A 16447-nucleotide genomic window follows, 5' to 3' on the forward strand; every position below is an offset into this window, starting at 1 on the left:
GGTGTGTGTGTGTGTGTGTCTGGTGTGTGTGTGTGTGGTGTGTGTGTGTGTGTGTGTGTGTGTCTGGTGTGTGTGTGGTGTGTGGTGTGTGTGTGTGTGGTGTGTGTGTGTGTGTGTGGTGTGTGTGTCTGGTGTGTGTGTGTGGTGTGTGTGGTGTGTGTGTCTGGTGTGTGTGTGTGTGGTGTGTGTGGTGTGTGGTGTGTGTGTGTGGTGTATGGTGTGTGTGTGTGTGTGTGTGTGTGTGTGGTGTATGGTGTGTGTATGTGTGTGTGTGGTGTGTGTGTATGGTGTGTGTGTGTGTGTGTGTGTGTGTGTGTGTGTATGGTGTGTGTGTGTGTGTGTGTGTGTGTGTGTATGGTGTGTGTGTGTGTGTGTGTGTGTGTGTGTGTGTGTGTGTGTGTGTGTGTGTGTTGAGAGTTGTTACTGGTTGAGTAGTTACCAGTTGACTGTTGTCTCAGGTCACAAATAAATTCTTGATATTCGCAGTTACGTCAGTGTCTGGTGGATTCCTTTCAGTCGGGGCGGAGCAAGATTCAAATTGGGTTACAAGATCCTAATTGAAAGAATTGTTTCAAAGACTGTCATCTTTATTTGCATTGTCTTCATAACAAGATTAAAGATTAAATATTGAAGTAGAGTATGTTTATGATTATTATCATTTTATTATAATTATATTTCTTTTAAAGTAAAGTAAGTTTGTCCTCATCAAGGAGAGTCCACAGGTACAATGCAAATGCAATTCTGGCCATCTTCCTGTTAGTTAATAGAGCCATTTGTAATCGCTCTGTGGTAAAAATTCCCTCAGCAGGAAAAAAAACAACACTGTGAGGTAAAACACACCTATATAGTTGCTCTGAGGTAATATTAACTTCACAAGAAATAAATTGAACCACTCAGAGGAAAACTACAGCTCAATAGACGCTTTGAGCTAAAGCTGGCGTCTGTGTTAACTATCTGAGGTAAAATACAGCTCGAGCTGAAAAAAAAAGAGATTCCGGTTGAACAAAAACGTCACTACCGATCGAATAAACCATTAGATCGAATACTCTATTTTTTATCTTGATCTTTTTTTTCAATTTGATTTTTCAGCATATTCGATCATTTTCCCCGGATTTTCAGCCTAATCGAATGTTCGTGTATGGTACCTCGAAAACAACTATACAATTTTTTTCAATCTAACGGGACAATCTAACTAATTTATCTAATCAAAAAAAATTTAAAAAATTGTACCATGAATGGGCACCATAACACTGGTACTGCCTACTGAGTGCGCTCTTGCGGTTGCCTCGCAAGCACTTTGCGTCCGACAGGAGAAAGGCGCTATACAAATACTGGAATTATTATCATTAATAGTGGTTCCATTATAGTGCCCTCCGTTGTAGTGCCCCCATTATAGAGAAAAGGAGAAAAACATTAGCTACTAACACACAGTATATTATACATGAACAAAATGGTTAAAGTGAACCTCCGGACTAAAAATCTACTCAGCAGAACTGAAAAGGCTTGGTGTTTCCCAGCATCATGTTTTTCTTACCAAAGCATAATTTTTAGCTGCATTTTTAGCTAAGCTCCACCCATCAAAGAAAACTGCCCGGGCTTTTTTTCCCTGATGCTGTGCAAAGCATGATGGGATTTCCTATGTTGTTATTCACGTTGCCTAGCAACTGGGAGGGGTGATCAGCACACAGGACAGTTGGAACTGTGTCTCATGCTCCCCGTCACCTCCTTTCAACCAAAAAGATGGCTACCCTCATGAAATCACAAACATTTGCCTGTTCTTTTAAAACAGGGTGGGTAAGAGATTATATTACCTATCTATATATATAATAGACTAAGTGCCTCAACCTTCAAACAAGAAGAAGAAGTACTTTGCATGAGAAAATGTATGCGTGCTCAAACACCAAGTTTAAGGCCTCTTTTCCACGGACTGTTGAGCTGTGTGCTCAGCAAGCAGTTACCAGGCAGCAGTGAGCAGATACCAGGCAGCATCAAGCAGTTACCAGGCAGCAGCAAGCAGTTACCAGGCAGCAGTGAGCAGATACCAGGCAGCAACAAGCAGTTACCAGGCAGCAGCAAGCAGTTACCAGGCAGCAGTGAGCAGATACCAGGCAGCAACAAGCAGTTACCAGGCAGCAGTGAGCAGATACCAGGCAGCAACAAGCAGTTACCAGGCAGCAGCAAGCAGTTACCAGGCAGCAGCAAGCAGTTACCAGGCAGCAGTGAGCAGATACCAGGCAGCAACAAGCAGTTACCAGGCAGCAGCAAGCAGTTACCAGGCAGCAGTGAGCAGATACCAGGCAGCAACAAGCAGTTACCAGGCAGCAACAAGCAGTTACCAGGCAGCAGTGAGCAGATACCAGGCAGCAACAAGCAGTTACCAGGCAGCAGCAAGCAGTTACCAGGCAGCAGTGAGCAGATACCAGGCAGCAACAAGCAGTTACCAGGCAGCAACAAGCAGTTACCAGGCAGCAGTGAGCAGATACCAGGCAGCAGCAAGCAGTTACCAGGCAGCAGCAAGCAGTTACCAGGCAGCAGTGAGCAGTTACAAGGCAGCAGTGAGCAGTTGTGAGAGTTTGAGAGCCATTTCACTGCCTATTCACAGTCCATGGAAAAGAGGCCTTACCCTAGCAAGTCTGACATTGCAAATCTTGCCTAATTGGCTATTCATGAGGCAATGCTCATGCAAATGCATGCACAAACCAATACCACAAAGCAGTCACCCTGCTACATGCTACATTAGCACTATCCGGCTTAGTGCACACCAGAGCGGTTCGGCAGCGTTTTGCGATCCACTTGCGGCTGTGGATACGCTTGGGTAATGTATTTCAATGGGCTGGTGCACACCAGAGCGGGAGGCGTTTTGCTGAAACGCATACTCCTGAGGTGAGGCATTTTTTGGATTGCGGAGGCGTTTCTGCCTCCAATGTAAAGTATAGGAAAAACGCAAACCGCTCTGAAAAACGGCAGTTCAGAGCGGTTTTGCAGGCGTTTTTGTTACAGAAGCTGTTCAGTAACAGCTTTACTGTAACAATATATGAAATCTACTACACCAAAAACGCTTTACAAAACCGCAAAATGCTAGGTGAAATGCTACAGAAAACTAAGAAAAAGCGTTTCAAAATCTGCTAGCATTTTGCGGATCTGCTAGCAGTTTTTGGTGTGCTCCAGGCCTCCAGGAGCGCCACGGGGAGGATTCCCAATGCCCCCTTTTTATACAACTGGGGGGACCGCAGGGTCCCAGGCTCTCTCACTGCCTGGAAACCACAGCGGCACCCCGGAGGGGGAGGCTGGGTGGCGTGGACGACCCCCCCCCCCAAGTGTGGCCAGCGCCGGGGAGAGCCGTCTGCACCCACCTCCCAATATTAAAAACAGGCACTTACCTTAACGTCCATTGCATTCTGCTACATGCGCATTAATTTGGGGGCACCACATGAGAAAGGAGAGAAGCATGGGTCACCCCGAGCTTTAGAGCTCAGGGCTGGCTCACATACAGCACTCCAGAGGGGGGGGGGGAGGACAGGCGCACTCACTCCAGGGTTCACACCACCGGAGCAAGCCATCCACCACCTGCCTCCAAAGGATACAAACTGCACAAAATGCTTTCCATGAGAAAATTAATGCGCATGTAGCAGAACTCAATGGATGTTAAGGTAAGTGTCTGTTTTTAATATTAGGAGGTGGGTGCGGACGGCTCTCCCCAGCGCTGGCCACGCTTGGGGGGGGGGGGGGGGGGCGGCTGCACCACCCAGCCTCCCACTCCGGGGTGCCGCTGTGGTTCCCAGGCAGCGAGAGAGCACTTTGTAGTATTGGTTTTTTGACCCTGCATAGTTTGGCATGCGAAAGCAAATGCATATTTGCATGAGCATTGCCTCATGAATAGCCATTTAGGCCACATTTGGAAAGCCATACTTGCTAGGGTTAAACTTGGTGTTTGAGCACGCAAAATTTTTCTCATGGAAAGCATTTTTTGCAGTTGTATCCTTTTGAGGCAGGTGGTGGATGGCTTGCTCTGGTGGTGTGAGCCCTGGAGTGAGTTGTCTGCGCCTGTCCTCCCCCCACCCCGGAGTGTTGTATGTGAGCCAGCCCTGAGCTCTAAAGCTCGGGGTGACCCATGCTTCACTCCTTTCTCATGTGGTGCCCCCAAGTTAATGTGCATGTTGCAGAACGCAATGGACGTTAAGGTAAGTGCCTGTTTTTAATATTGGGAGGTGGGTGTGGATGGCTCTCCCCGGCGCTGACCACACTTGGGGGGGGTGGGGGTGCAGCTGCGCCACCCAGCCTCCCCCTCCGGGGTGCCGTTGTGGTTCCCAGGCAGTAAGAGAGCCTGGGACCCCGCAGTCCCCCGGTTGTATGGGGGCATTCGGAATCCTCCCCGTGGCGCTCCTGGATAGTGCTAACGTAGCATGAACTAATACCCGCAGGGCGATCGCTTTGCGGTATTGGTTTTTGGACCCTGCATAGTTTGGCATGAGAAAGCAAATGCATATTTGCATGAGCATTGCCTCATGAATAGCCAATTAGGCCGGATTTGCAGAGCCAGACTTGCTAGGGTTAAACTTGGTGTTTGAGCACGCATACATTTTCTCATGGAAAGCCTACTTCTTCTTGCTTCAAGGTTGAGGCACGTACTCTATTAGATAGATAGATGCGGCGTATGCTACGACGCGGGTTGGCTAGTCTATTTTAATTAACATAACTAATGTAACTTAATGACAGTATGTTTGTTTAGGCTTAAGTTCCTCTTTAATGTAAGCTGTGTGGAGAGCCGACATACATTAAAAAATTGCCACTTGAGATAAAACTTGACTTAAAAAAAAAGTGTGGGCCTTTCCTTATTGGGTAAGAACAGAGCAGGTCTCATTGTCAAGAAGGACTTATGGTAACACCTGGGAATATTGCATAAGGCTAGCTGACTGTATAACCAACACACACCCTGTTTAAGGGGTTAAATCTCAAAGTACACGCTATGAACTGTCTGTCACATGCCGTAATAACATGCTGAGCATTTGCTTTGCAATACTTCATTATGTACTGTAATGTTACTTAGAATCATTAGATAAGAACTGTGAGGTATGTCTGTTGGGGCTATGGCACGATAAGCGGGGACAATAGAGAGGTGGAGTCCATTATGTAAATACAGCTTGCCTAGTGAGGTTATGGAGAACCAGCAGTATTTTGTGTATTGGAATAAGAGCTTCCTAACTAATGCCTGGTACACACCATACAATCCGACGTGTGTTCGAGCCTTTAGATTTTTTGTTAGATTATTTTTTGTAAAGTATTGGTAGAGATTGGTCATTATCTCTGGTGCATTGTCTTCTGGTTATCTCCTGCTGAGTAGAACAATGCCTCATTGCTAGGCAGATAGATGGTTAGATAGATCGTTTCCAACATTTTGGAAATTATCTATCTGTCAGGTAAATCTAAAGCCCCATCTACACAATACCATTCTTTGTGCGATTCGATTGCGATTCTTTTAAATGATTCAACTGCTATGCTGTATGCTGGGGAGACATCCTTTCAACAGTGTGGCAGGTGGGTTGGGGGCGGGAGGCCTTAATTTATTGCTCTGCTTGGGGCCCTGCATGGTCTTAATCCAGCTCTGCCGACGCGGCCCGATGAACAAGCATTCCCCGATCCATCTTCCGACCCATGGGAACATGCGATATCACGCGATGCCACACGACGGGCGCAAACCAGAGTTTATACGATTGTGACATTTTCGCAGGGGTCGTCAGGGATTTGAAAGATCCACTGTGACGGTCGTTATAGCCGCGCCTCGCAAAGGGTCGTTCGACTAATTGTGCACATATACCCACTCCGTAAGAGTGTGGAAACAAGCACTCATCTCACTGATACCAGTCCAGACTATTATGAAGTGCTGGGTGATATGGCAGCAACACATGTCCCTCCACATCACCCAAGACTGTGCCCCCTGCCTGGCATCACATACAGGATCGCTGCACCTGGATCAGGGCACTGCTGCCTGGGGTTCAGGGCTTGGGGGAGGCCACTGTATACAAATATACATTTTAAAAAGCAATCTTCTTTCAGATTGCAACACGTACTGTACTATATAGCCTCTTTTTGGTCCCAGAGAGGACCAGGGCCGGTTCTAGACTTTTTGCTGCCTGAGGCAAACTTGTGAGGATGCACCCCCCCCCCCCCCCACCCACCAATTTTGAATAATTTCACAGCCCCCGACAATTTACTTTGCCTAATTCAATGTTCTCACATGACATGCTGCAGCTCAACACAATAGCACATTGGCTGGCTGTGAGTCTGTGACAAACAAACTGCTCACCCTCAGATACTCCAGTCCTCCTCAGTCAGGACAGTAGTGCCACCTCCTCCCTTCTGCTGTGCAAGTCAAGTGAAACACTGCTGGTGTCCTGTTCACCCCCTCCTCACTCACAGTCAGACTCCTCACACAGCACAACAAGCTGCCTTTCCCCAATGATGACCTCTTCACCTCGCTCTCCTTTCGCTTCTCCTCCTACTCTGACTGCATGCTGTAAGTGTAAACACAGTATAAAAATGCTGCCCCTGTAATCTCTGCGCCTGATGCAAATGTTTCACCTTGCTTCATGAGAGAACCGGCCCTGGAGAGGACTACTAAATTTTGTCTGTAATTGCTAGTTCAGAAATCCAGTCATGTTCCTCCTGCCCTGGCCATTCCTGTCATCCATGCCACACCTCTGCTTATCCTTACTATGCCCATATAAGGCTGGCCACCCCCCTATCCCATTACCCCCTAATCAGAGCCGGGACAAGGTCCTCCAGCACCCAAGGCTGAGACACCAAAGTGCGCCCCTCCATCCCTGCCACCCCAGCCGTCACACACTGACTGCTATTACACTAAGAGGTGCCACAGGGCCCACAACCTCCCCAACACCTTAATATCTAGTTATCTGGCTTGCAGCCACTGCCATGTATCCCCTTTTCTTATTTCTTTCTGCTTCAAACACAATTAGGAATGACAGCTGAATGAATTGTGCGCCCCCTCCTACACTGCGCCCTGAGGCTGGAGCCTCTCCAGCCTATGCCTCGGCCCGGCCCTGCCCCTAATAGTCTGTCAGATAGACAGAGGTTTGATAGTGATGTAAATTCTCATCTGTCTCTAGGCCTGGGTAGAGTACAATTAATGACAGCTTCAACTTTAGCTCTGCCTTACAGGACCACTCCAGCAAAAAAAGTAAGCAGTAAAAATCTGACAGAAATGACAGGTTTTGGACTAGTCCATCTCCTCACGAGGGATTCTCAGGGTTTTCTTGGTTTTCAAAAGCATTTCCTGAATGGCAGTTTAATGGCCAAACTTGTAAGATACCAGCCCGCCTCCCTACTCCCTTGCATACTACTTTGCAACTGCAGTTCAGGATAGGAAATGCTTTTGAAAATAAAGAAAACCCTGAGAATCGCCCATGAGGACATGGGCTAGTCCAAAACCTGTCGGTTCCTGTAGATTTTAACTGCTTAGTTTTTTTTGTTAGAGTGGTCCTTTAAAACAGTAAGAAGAAAACTTGTGCAAAGTGTCTGCCATGAATGGTGAGGTGACATCACAGTATAGAAAAGTCACATAAATGGGTAAATAGTAAACACAACGCTGTTTCCATCTACCGGTGTAACCTGTTCTTCTAAGGCATGTAAGAAGAACGGTCTCCTTGTAAGTGCATACCTGTCACAGATGTCACTTGTGCTGTACTTACATCTGCTATATATGAGCACAACCACCCACTCTTGCACACACATTTGCTATCAACTTTGTAGCCCTCTTGGAAATTCTTCTGACGATGAGTGCTCATTCGGATTCCTCGGAAATGCAATTTCCGAAATTCCGATCGTTGCATTTCCGCATTGGAATGCGGCAATCGGTAATGCAAGTGCGATAGGCGGATTTCCGCCGGAGTTTGTGGAAATTTCCGCCGACTTTAACATCGATTTTCTCAAAAACTATAAGGTCTTTTTGAAAACTTTGTTTTGCATCTTGTTCACAAGATTCACTTTAATAAACCCTGAAAATATGGTGTTTTTAGGACTTGCGGGGGCTTTGCTATTAACCGCTAAAATCGGTGGATTTTTACTGTAATGTAAAATGCAGAAAATCTGCATCTGCCAATTTTCTGCATTTTACATTACAGTAAAAATTCGCCGACTTTAGTGGTTAATAGCAAAGCCCCCGTAAGTCCTAGAATTTTTTCAGGGTTTATTAAACTGAATCTTGTGAACAAGATGCAAAAAAAAGTTTTCAAAAAGACCTTATAGTTTTTAAGAAAATCAATGTTAAAATCGGGCGGAATTTCCGCGATTTCCGGCGGAAATTCCGCATCGGAATGCGGAAATTGGTAATTGGCAATGGCGGAATGCGGATTTACCGCGGAATCAGAAATTGGCATTTCCGACCATATGACTAAATAGGGTAGCAAACATGTTAAAGGATACCCGAAGTGACATGTGACATGATGAGATAGACATGTGTATGTACAATGCCCAGCACACAAATAACTATGCTGTGTTCCTTTTTTTTTTTTCTCTGCCTGAAAGAGTTACATCATGTATGTAAGTGCCAGTCAGACTACAGTGTGAGCCTAACTGATAAGAATTTACAACTCTAAAACACTTTCCTAGCAGAAAATGGCTTCTGAGAGAAGGAAAGAGATAGAAAGGGTCAATAGTTCATAGATTTTAGCTCTGGCATACTTCAATGAATGTGCCATTGAGCAAAAACAATAAAAGCTTAAAAAGTAGATTTAAATATAAAATAAAACTGTGGAATACCTTAAAGGGACACTTAAGTCAAACAAAAAAAAAGAGTTTTACTCACCTAGGGCTTCCAATAGCCCCCTGCAGCTGTCCGGTGCCCTCGCCGTCTCCTTCCGATCCTCCTGGCCCCGCCGGCAGCCACTTCCTGTTTCGGTGACAGGAGCTGACAGGCTGGGGACGCGAGTGATTCTTCGCGTTCCTGGCCACAATAGCGCCATCTATGCTACTATAGCATATATCATATACCATATAGCAGCATAGAGGGTGCTAATGTGTCTGGGAATGCGAAGAATCACTCACTTCCCCAGCCTGTCAGCTCCTGTCACCGAAACAGGAAGTGGCTGCCGGCGGGGCCAGGAGGATCGGAGGGAGATGGCGAGGGCACCGGACAGCTTCAGGGGGCTATTGGAAGCTCTAGGTGAGTAAAACTCATTTTTTTTGTTTGACTTAAGTGTCCCTTTAAGTCATTTTTAGGAGAAGGAGGATAGATACAATTGTTTATTTCATTCGTTTATTTTCACCTCGGCCGTCCTTTAAAGAGGAACTATGGTGGAAATAACATAATGAATGAAGTTGCTTATTTTTTTCACAATATTCATGTATACATTATTTAGTCAGTGTTTGCCCATTGAACAATCTTTCCTCTCTCCTTTACAGTCTGAATTTATCACAAGTGGTGACATCTTTAGTACTGGCAGGTGAACTCTGCAGAATGTTTGTTTACTGAGAGCTCTAAAACCAGTAGAAAAGAGGTCTCCCAGAATGTTGATGGTGGGGGAGAGGGGGAGAATTACGCATAATAAACAGCCTAGGCTAAAGGTGGGTACACACATCAGACCATAGTCTTTGGAAAATGAAAGGTCACAGACCAATTTTACCCCTTCCATGTAGTATGAGAGCCATACTCTACACAGTCTATTCTATGGAGCTGAACTATTCTATTTGCAGATACTGATCTTTTGCAGGAACTGATCTTTTGCAGGAACGAATCTTTTGCAGATACTGATCTTTTGCAGATACTGATCTTTTGCAGGAACGGATCTTTTGCAGATACTGATCTTTTGCAGATACTGATCTTTTGCAGGAACAGATCTTTTGCAGATACTGATGTTTTGAATGTGTACAGCATCTTTTTGTGCAGCATCTTGCAAAGATTTTATCTGATGGAGAGTTCAGCTCAATAGAATAGACTGTGTAGGTAAAGCTCTCATACTACATGGATGGGGGTAAAATTGGTCTGTGATCTTTCATTTTCCAAAGACTTTTATCTGATTTGTGTACCCACCTTTAGCCTCAGTGGGAGGGTGGGACTTTATATCAACATACATCAATATAAGGCCCCCTGCACAATGCAAATCGGATTTGCGATTCTGATTTTCCCTGGATGTTACCAAAAGAAAAACGCAGAAAAAACGCAGCATGCAGTACCGATTAAAAATAGCAAATCGGAATTGCATGTAAAATTGCGTCAAAAACGCAAATTGGAATTGCATGTAGTATGCACGAGGCCTAAGGAATTGTTTTTGATGCTGAAACCAGGGTATTTAATGTATAAGTGGGTATCCTGAATAATTTACTGCAATTCTATTATAAGTCATTGCAGTTCGTTTTTAATGCAATGTGCGGTGCTCTGGCCATTTTGCTCCCAGAATAGGGAAACAAGATAATAGAACTATACACACTGCATTTTCATCACCTGAATGACTTGTCATCTTGCATGACAATGTAGCAGGGGCGGCGCCAGGGGGGTGCAAGGGGGTGCTCGAGCACCCCCTAGAATTGTCCAAGCACCCCCAAAGCACCCCCTGGAGTGAACTGACTTCAGGCGTCTAAAAGACGCCAAGTCAGTTCACACAGCGGCAGCACGGAGCAGCAGGCAGGGCTACGGTAAGATGGCCGCCCGGAGCCCTGTTCTGCAGACTTCGAGTCTGCAGTGCATGGCTTCGGGCGGCCATTTTCCCGTAGCCCTGCTCTCTGCATGCAGGCAGGAAGTCTCGTCGTGACGTCGGGAAGGAAGAGGATCGTGGGCGCGCGGGCGCTGCGCGCCACAAGGAGGTCGGGACTCGGGACAGGAGGTCGGGAAAGAAGGTCTTCTGGCTGTAGGTGAGTAAATGGGTTTTTCTTTTCTTTTTCAGTTGATGCTGATTGTGCATATTGGGGTCATATCTGCTACGGATTGTGCATATTGGGGTCATATCTGCTACGGATTGTGCATATTGGGGTCATATCTGCTACGGATTGTGCATATTGGGGTCGTATCTGCTACGGATTGTGCATATTGGGGTCGTATCTGCTACGGATTGTGCATATCATATTGGGGTCATTTCTGCTACCGATTGTGCATATTGGGGTCATTTCTGCTACCGATTGTGCATATTGGGGTCATTTCTGCTACCGATTGTGCATATTGGGGTCATATCTGCTACGGATTGTGCATATTGGGGTCATATCTGCTACCGATTGTGCATATTGGGGTCATATCTGCTACCGATTGTGCATATTGGGGTCATATCTGCTACCGATTGTGCATATTGGGGTCATATCTGCTACCGATTGTGCATATTGGGGTCATATCTGCTACCGATTGTGCATATTGGGGTCATATCTGCTACCGATTGTGCATATTGGGGCCATATCTGCCACCGATTGTGCATATTGGGGCCATATCTGCCACCGATTGTGCATATTGGGGCCATATCTGCCACCGATTGTGCATATTGGGACCATATCTGCCACCGATTGTGCATATTGGGACCATATCTGCCACCGATTGTGCATATTGGGACCATATCTGCCACCGATTGTGCATATTGGGACCATATCTGCCACCGATTGTGCATATTGGGACCATATCTGCCACCGATTGTGCATATTGGGACCATATCTGCCACCGATTGTGCATATTGGGACCATATCTGCCACCGATTGTGCATATTGGGACCATATCTGCCACCGATTGTGCATATTGGGACCATATCTGCCACCGATTGTGCATATTGGGACCATATCTGCCACCGATTGTGCATATTGGGACCATATCTGCCACCGATTGTGCATATTGGGACCATATCTGATAACGATTGTGCATATTGTGGCCATATCTGCCACCGATTGTGCATATTGGGACCATATCTGCCACCGATTGTGCATATTGGGACCATATCTGCCACCGATTGTGCATATTGGGACCATATCTGATAACGATTGTGCATATTGTGGCCATATCTGCCACCGATTGTGCATATTGGGACCATATCTGCCACCGATTGTGCGTATTGGGACCATATCTGCCACCGATTGTGCGTATTGGGACCATATCTGCCACCGATTGTGCGTATTGGGACCATATCTGCCACCGATTGTGCGTATTGGGACCATATCTGCTACCGATTGTGCGTATTGGGACCATATCTGCTACCGATTGTGCATATTGGGGTCATATCTGCTACCGATTGTGCATATTGGGGTCATATCTGCTACCGATTGTGCATATTGGGGTCATATCTCCTACCGATTGTGCATATTGGGGTCATATCTGCTACCGATTGTGCATATTGGAGCCATATCTGATAACAATTGTGCATATTGGGGTCATTGGACGTGTTTTTTGTTAAAATCTGCTCACATTACGTGTATTTTCTTGAGAAAACCTGCACAATTATGTGAATTTTCTGGGAAAAGGGTCACCAAAACTTGGGCCCTCTGTCTTTGCGTTGCACTTTTAAAGGGAACCCGAGGTGAGAATAATATTGAGGCTGCCATATTTATCTCCCTTTAAGCAATACCAGTTGCCTGGCTGCCGTGCTGGTCCTCTGCCTCTTATTCTTTCAACCATAGACCCTGAACAAGCATGCAGCAGGTCAGGGGTTTCTGACAATATTGTCAGAACTGACAAGATTAGCTGCATGGCTTGTTTCTGGTGTAATTCAGTTCACTACTACAGCCAAATAGATCAGCAGGGCTGCCAGGCAACTAGTATTGTTTAAAAGGAAATAAATATGGCAGCCACCATATCACTCTCACCCTGGGTTCACTTTAAATTACAGTTAGCCCCGCCCTCAGCCGGTCATGACCACGCCCATTTTTTCGCCGCGGCGCGCTTAGCGCGCCGCAGGTTGCAGCCACACCCATCGTCAGCTCCCCCGGAAATTGGTCCAGCACCTGCATAGCACCCCCTAAAAAATTTCCTGGAGCCGCCACTGCAATGTAGCATGAGTGCAGGTGTCCCTTAAAGTTGGGATTCTTTTCCATTACCAAATAAACCAGGTGCTGCAGATATCAATGACTTCAAACCAATCGCTCTCACTTCAAATGTTATGAGCTCTTTCGAAAAGGCTGGTCCTGTCACACCTGAAACTCACCGCCAATGACTAAACTGATCCTCTGCAGTTTGCCCACAGAACAAACAGGTCTGATGACAATGCCATTAACATCAGCCTGGAGCCCATTTTGACCCACCCGGACAGGCCAGACTCCTATGCCAGGATCCTTCTCCTTGATTTGAGCTCCTCATTCAACATCATCAGTCCAAACATCCTCCATGGCAAGCTGAATCAACTCAACGTGTATCCCCCCCTCTGCACATGGCTGAAGGACTTCCTTAAAAACAGGTCCCAAGTGGTGAAGCTCGACGCCTTCACCTCGAGCATGCAAATCACCAATATAGATGCGTCCCAAGTTTGTGTCCTGTTGTCAATCTTGTTCTCCCTATATACAAACTTCTGCACCTCCCAGTCCCAAGACTACCCCGTCAAGGTGATCAAGTTCGCGGATGACACCACCATCATAGGCCTCTTGGACAAGTGCGGAGAACAGAACTACCGCCGGAAGAGGGAGATTGAAAGGATCTGCAACTGGTGTAAGGATAATAATCTGGCACTCAACTCAGGAAAAACCGTTGAACTGACAGTCGACTTCAGAACTTGCCCTCACCCCGATCTCGCCCAGATACTCATTGAGGGCTCTGAGGTCGCCAGAGTTCCCAGCGCCTGCTTCCTGGGCACCACCAGCGACCTCATGTGGAAAGCTTACACCTCCAAAACACAGAAAAAGGCCCAGCCTTTCGTTCTGCACCAGCTGAAAAGGTTTGGCTTTTACTCTGCCACCATCGGGTCGATTATCTGCTCCTCCATCACTCTTTGGTACACAGGTGCCTCCGCCAGGGACAAGCACAAGCTTCAGAGAGTTATCAAAGCAGCTGAGAGGATCATCGGGTCCACCTTCCCACCTCTAAACCTTCTCTACTCCTTCAGACTGCAATCCAGGGCAGTCAGAATTGTGAAAGATCCCTCCCACCCAGATAACCGCTACCTTAACTTACTATCATTGGACCGCCATTTTCGAACCATCTCCTCCAGGACTACCAGGCACAGGAACTCCTTCTTCCCCCAAGACGTCCTGGCCCTTCAGCCAGATACATGTAGATACACCGTAAAGCAAACCTGACAAAAAAATGTATATATGTACCTAAGTAGAAGGAAGTACTCGACCCCACTGCCACTGGCCAGATCTATCTTCTAGAATGTGGTCGCGCTCCCCTTTGTGCAAGAGCCTGCGCATTAGCACAAAGCCGCTCACGCATGCGCAGTATGGCCGTGCTCGTACACAAAGAGGAAAGCAGCCATGAAAATGTATCTTACAACCTCTTGTTGGATATATTCAGGTAGACCCTTCACAGGACGATGGGTCTGGGGATGGGTTAGTAAGCCTCTGGACCGTCCAGAGGTTTCCCCCTACTTAAAGCGGACCTCAACTCAGAACTTCCTCTCTGCTCTAAAAGATATGCAACAGCATAATAACCTTTTAAAGAAAAACATTCTTTGTGAGGCCTTGTTCACACTGCATTCCGTTCGCGTGTCCGTCTGAGTTGGGCAGTTTTTGGCATGTATTTTTTTCGATTCCCGGCGCTTGGGTGGGCAATTCGTGTTTGTGCTTAGCGGTTTTCTAAGCATTTTTTCCAAGCGTTTTTGTAATTCACTCCCTGACGCAAGTCAGAAAGTGAAACGCGAGCGCAGTCGCCTTATTGCGCATTTTTGTACGTGCTTCCCGATTTCCCTATAACTTCCATTGAGGCGGAACCACCCCGAAAATGGTACATGCACCGCTTGCAGCGCTGATATGAACCTTCTCATAGACATTCATTGTCCATGCAGTCGGCGGGCGTTTTTAAAAATCGCACGCGGCCGAAAAAAAATCCGGAAGCGCCTGCAGTGTGAACACGCCCTTACAGCTGATACAAATCCTGAAATAAATCTGCAGTGTTTCTATTTCCTGCTTTCATGGAAGCAGACATATTCTTAACATCCTGTGCTTTCAGATGAGCTTATCTGCCATGGTAGTCAGGTGACACAGGGGAGTGATCATATTACAACTTGTGAATTGTGATTAGGCTCAAATGAGGGGGGCTGAACTCTCTCCAAATACATACAGGGTGCATTTCTCTGTGTTTTCCTTCTGTCCTGTGCAATAGCTCATGGTGGTGAAAACTGCTCAGATGCATAAGGTGAAAAATTACTGAAGGCCAAAGTGGTTAAAGAAATCATCAGGGAAAAAAAATCAGCTTTTGGTCGCATTCACAGTGGGACGTTATGGTAGCACGTTATAAAGTCTTATAACGCAGCTACTGCTAATCGTTCACAGTGCAACGTTACAGTCGCATTAAAAATGTTGCGTTGTGGTAACTCACTGCTTGCAGTGCATTTCCTCTTAACACAGACATGTTGCGACTTTAACGTTGCATTAAAACGCAACGTCCCACTGTGAATACAGCCTTACTCAGTAAAGTAACTTAGTGAGTTACTCAGTGAGTAAAGCTGATTTTTTTTTCCCCTGGTGATTCTTTTAAGTATCTAACTTTTTTTATTTTTTTTCTTAAAGTTACAGGTCTGCATTAACTGCCTGGGTGCAGGCGTGTACTTATTCCAAAACATTGAAGCAAATTAACATCTGTATAACAGAAGGTACCGTAATTGCGATTATTCAGGTTGGAGTGAGCATATGATGTCACCCACAATGCATCACTGGTGAATATGCAAAATCGTCCCATTGTTGTCCTTGTAAGCTAGACACACCTCCAGAACCGCTGGAATGCAGTGATGCCAGATTCCAGAGCCGAATAAAGATGGAGAAATGTTCTCCTCTATGCCCCCTTATCTTACCTAAAATCCCCCTGGGATCCTCTTCTGGGTCACCGGAGTTGGACTTTACTGCGCAGGCGCTGGTTGGGCTGCGCGCGTCCTACTGTGTGCACCCGTGGCCCGGAGGGCACTATGTATGACGTCACGGTTACATCATGCGCAGTCCGCTCCCGGCCACAGGCGTGCGCAGTGAAGCCTGACTCCGGTGACCCGGAACAGGTTCAGCTCTAATATCCTTTAACGTTACAGAACAACACTAATCCATCATGCATACAGCATGTTTCAGACTGGTTGGTCCTCATCAGTGCATGGCATGGATTAACATAAGGTAGTAGTGATGAACACAAATTTTGCATAATAGTAATTTTGCATCGTAATTTGCAATTAATGTTGTTTGTAAACATAATTAGGAACTGTAATTTTGCAATTTTGCATAATTTTCAAGTAATGTTGTGTGACTTTTGCGGTTAATAGCAAAGCGCCCATACATGCTATCGTCACTGTTGCTATGTTAAGAAAGATAAGACAAAAACATTTTCAAAAACACCTTG

The 16447-nt window shown here is 46.2% G+C and overlaps 1 protein-coding gene across 1 annotated transcript in view; it reads left to right on the forward strand.

Annotated features, from left to right (window-relative positions):
* Positions 1-10757: 10757 nt before the first annotated feature.
* Positions 10758-16447, forward strand: part of ABCB1 (ATP binding cassette subfamily B member 1) — a 148119-nt gene continuing 142429 nt past the window's right edge. Inside the window, exon 1 of the mRNA XM_068235515.1 lies at positions 10758-10863. The gene's annotated coding sequence lies outside the window, so the exon portion shown is untranslated. The remainder of the gene's footprint in view (positions 10864-16447) is intronic.

Source organism: Hyperolius riggenbachi, chromosome 5 (genome assembly GCF_040937935.1).
Source record: "Hyperolius riggenbachi isolate aHypRig1 chromosome 5, aHypRig1.pri, whole genome shotgun sequence".
Taxonomy (NCBI): domain Eukaryota; kingdom Metazoa; phylum Chordata; class Amphibia; order Anura; family Hyperoliidae; genus Hyperolius; species Hyperolius riggenbachi.